Here is a 3827-nt window from a genome sequence, read left to right as displayed (position 1 = left end):
AAAAAAAAAAAAAAAAAAGAATTTTTCCTCCCTCAAACACCTGCTTTTCCTGGGCACGGTAGCGCATGCCTGTCCTAACACTGGGGAGGCTGAGGCAGGAAGATCCAAAGTCGGAAACCCACCGGGCTTTCCTAATGTCTCAACAAACAATGAAATCGTTTATTCCTCCGCCTTCTGAGTTCATTCACAATTTCCATCCTGCTGCTTTAGTTGCCAGTGTTTCCTAAGCTTCTGTTATGTTGAGACAGGGTCCAAGACAGACTCAGCCGGCCTTGAACCCTTGACCCTCCTGTTACCACTTCCCAAGTGCTGGGGTCCCAGGCCTGTTCCACTCTGCCCTGAAAGTGTTAATTTATTTAGAACGCGATCTAATGCATCAAAGCCATTTTGAAAAAAACTAATAATCTATGCCAAATTATTTTTACATGCTGAACATTGCTGCCTTCTATATAAATAAAGAATTAGGTATCCCAGCAGGTACGTCTCTTATTACAGAAGTTCACCCTGTGTTATCTGTTTTCTCCCCACAGACACTCCGCTGTTCATGAACTTGTTGACTTAGAGTCCTTCCTCTTTGCCCTTCAGCAGTCCTACGGTTTCCAGAGCAGCATCGTGCAGTGCCAGGTATGAGGGAGGTGTTCCCTTGGTGCTGGAGCCTGAACTCAGATCCTCAGGTGTTCTGCTCCAGTGCTCCACTCCAGCCACGCGTGGAAAGTTCTAATCCTTTTATTTTATTTACATAAATATTAATTTTGTACATGAATAACATCGCATTTCTAGTATATGATGTGTATAGCTATTTGCCTGCATGTCTGTGTAACCGTATGCATGCAAAGGTCAGAAAAGGATGTTAGATCCTTTAGAGCTAGAGTTACAGGTGGTTGTAAGCCACTATATGGGTGCTGGGAATTCACCTGGGAACGTCTGGCAAAGTAGCCCGTGTTCTTAACCGCTGAGTCATCTCTCCAGCCCCTGATATCTCATTGATGTTATACCTCATTTTAAAATATATATAAAAAGCTGGTGGGGGGGTGCACTCCTTTAATCCCAGCACTCAGGTGGATCTCTTTGTGTTTGAGGCCATCCTGTCTACAGAGTGAGTTCCAGGACAGCCTCATTTACACAGAGATACATCTCAAAACAAAGCAGAATTTTGCAACTGTGTATTTTACATGATTTATTGTGTTCCCCACTCCCTGTATGAAATGTTCATCACTCCGATGGTCTTGGTCAGTCCTCTCTGCTCACTTTCTTTTCCTTTTTTTCTTTTTGTGTACCTTTGTGCACGCTGGCATGTGTATGAATGTGGGCACGCATGAGGAGGTCAGAAGACAGCTTTTTTGGGTGTTGGTCCTCATCTTCCACCTTGCTTGAGACAGGGTCTCTTGTTTGCTGCTTCTGTGTATCAGGCTTGTGGGCCCCATGTTTCTGCGGTGTCTTCTGACTCTGCCTCCCATTCCACTAGAGCAGCACTGGGGTTGTTGCTGGGGAGACTGAGATTCCCTTATGGATCCTTAGTCTCCTTAATGCAGTTATTTAAAAATAGATTCCGAAGGAAATTTGAGGACCATTTTGTTTTGTTAGAACTGGGAAGGAAAACAATGGAGTAAGCAAGCTGTAAACCTTGGCAGCTGCCAGGAGGGGAGAAGTGGGGAGGGAGGGAAGGAAGGAAGGAAGGAAGGAAGGAAGGAAGGAAGGAAGGAAGGAAGGAAGGAGGGATGAATGCCTTTTGTGTTAGTTAGAGTCGAAGGAAGGAAGGAAGAAGGAAAGAAGGATGAATGTCTTCTGTGTTAGAGTCTAAGAAAGCTGGCATGTTCAGCTGTATGGTGGAAGGGAAGGGGGTGTTTCAGAAAGAATGAGAATCCTAGAGTGACAGGAAAGATGCTTAGCTTGGGGGCAAGTATTCAAACGGAAAAGATAGGAAGGTAGGTAGCTAGTGAGAAATAGAAAGAACGAAGATAGTAAATGATAGATAGGAGATAGATGACACATAGAAGATATCAGAGCTATCAGATGGATAGATAGATAGATAGATAGATAGATAGATAGATAGATAGAGAGCTAAACGGTAGATAGATAGATAGATAGATAAATAGATAGAAGATAGATAGATAGATAGATAGATAGATAGATAGATAGCTAAACAGGGAGGCTGAGCTGTGCTGAGTGGTGGAAGCTCTGTAATCTATATCAAGAGTGGCTTCTGGGAGGGCTAAGCCCATGATCTCATTACGGGCTGATCATTCCTCCCATCTGCTTAGTATGCCTTCACATGTCTTCTTCATCTGCTTTCCTGAGGGAACGAGGAAAAGATCACCTACTCGGGGACTGAATGGTCCAGCTGCATGAACTCGGGGCAAGGGTCAAGAGTATATAACATAGCTGGGCGTGGTGGCGCACGCCTTTAATCCCAGCACTTGGGAGGCAGAGGCAGGCGGATTTCTGAGTTCTAGGCCAGCCTGGTCTACAAAGTGGGGCCCAGGACAGCCAGGGGGAAAAAAAAAAAACCCCTTTCAAAAAAAAAAAAAAAAAAAAAAAAAAAAAAAGTATATAACGTTCCAATCGTCAGGTATTTCCGCCAAGGCCACTCAGACCCCATTCCTTTGACTAGAAGCAAATAGTTTTCCCTTAGTCTCAAAACTCTGATAGCTCCATATTTTAATAGTGTATTCAAATCCCAAGTAGGGACAGCATTGATGAGTCCCTTCGTCATGTTTCCAGAAGCCCGAGGGGGTGGATCATAAGGGAGAAAGAAGTCCATGCCAGTGCCTTCTGCTCAGGACAGGACCAAGGACACTTAGACGTATCCTGTCCCTGAACTGCCTGATCGAGCACAGGTGCATGCTACCACCACAGAGTTTATGGAAGCTCTGAGTCACAGCAGGTCCCCATACTTGTGTGGCAACTACTTCACCTCTTGGCTGCTTCCCAAGCCTCCAACTTATTGTCAAAATTCTTCTAATTTGTAATTTTCACTGCACATGTATTGGTATTTTCCTTGCATGTCTGTCTCTGTGAGGGTATAGAAGCCCCTAAGACCGGTGATACAGATACCTGTGAGCTGCCATGCCCTTGCTAGGAATTGAACCTGGGTCCCTGAGAAGACCAGCCAGTGCGCTTAGCTGCTGAGCTGTCTCTCCAGCTCGTGTCAGAACTTTTATATAGCTCAGTGGTTAAGAGCACCGACTGCTCTTCCAGAGGCCCTGAGTTCAATTCCAAGCAACCACATGGTGGCTTACAACTGTCTATAATGGGGTCTAATGCTCTCTTCTGGTGTGTCTGACGACAGCTATAGTGTACTCATAAAATAAGTAAAAAAAATTTTTTTTCTCCCCAATCAGGGTTTCTCTGTATAGTCCTGTCTGTTCTGGAGCTCACTTTGTAGACCAGGCTGGCCTCGAACTCCTAAACCCGAGTGACTCTGTCTCCAGAGTACCAGTACTACAGGCATGAGCCACCACCTCCTGCATGTCAGTATTTTTTTTAAAGATTTATTTATTTATTATATGTAAGTACACTGTCGCTGTCTTCAGACACTCCAGAAGAGGGCGCCAGATCTCATTACGGATGGTTGTGAGCCACCATGTGGTTGCTGGGATTTGAACTCGGGACCTTCAGAAGAGCAGTCGGTGCTCCTAACCACTGAGCAATCTCTCCAGCCCTTGTCAGTATGTTTTATCACCACAGCAGGAACTACATCTTCATTGTGAGTCTTTTTTAAAAAAAAAACAGCCGGGCGTGGTGGCGCACGCCTTTAATCCCAGCACTTGGGAGGCAGAGGCAGGCGGATTTCTGAGTTCGAGGCCAGCCTGGTCTACAAAGTGAGT

The 3827-nt window shown here is 45.2% G+C and overlaps 1 protein-coding gene across 2 annotated transcripts in view; it reads left to right on the top strand.

Moving 5' to 3' along the window:
• Zbtb8a (zinc finger and BTB domain containing 8A) overlaps nt 1–3827 on the top strand; it is a 22429-nt gene that overhangs the window by 7479 nt on the left and 11123 nt on the right. For both annotated transcript variants that reach the window (XM_021159406.2, XM_021159408.2), the window contains exon 2: nt 531–624. The gene's annotated coding sequence lies outside the window, so the exon portion shown is untranslated. The remainder of the gene's footprint in view (nt 1–530; nt 625–3827) is intronic.

Source organism: Mus caroli, chromosome 4 (assembly GCF_900094665.2).
Source record: "Mus caroli chromosome 4, CAROLI_EIJ_v1.1, whole genome shotgun sequence".
NCBI classification, from domain to species: Eukaryota; Metazoa; Chordata; class Mammalia; order Rodentia; family Muridae; genus Mus; species Mus caroli.
Note: the sequence above shows the minus strand (reverse complement) of the source record. Positions and strands in the feature narration are given on the sequence as shown.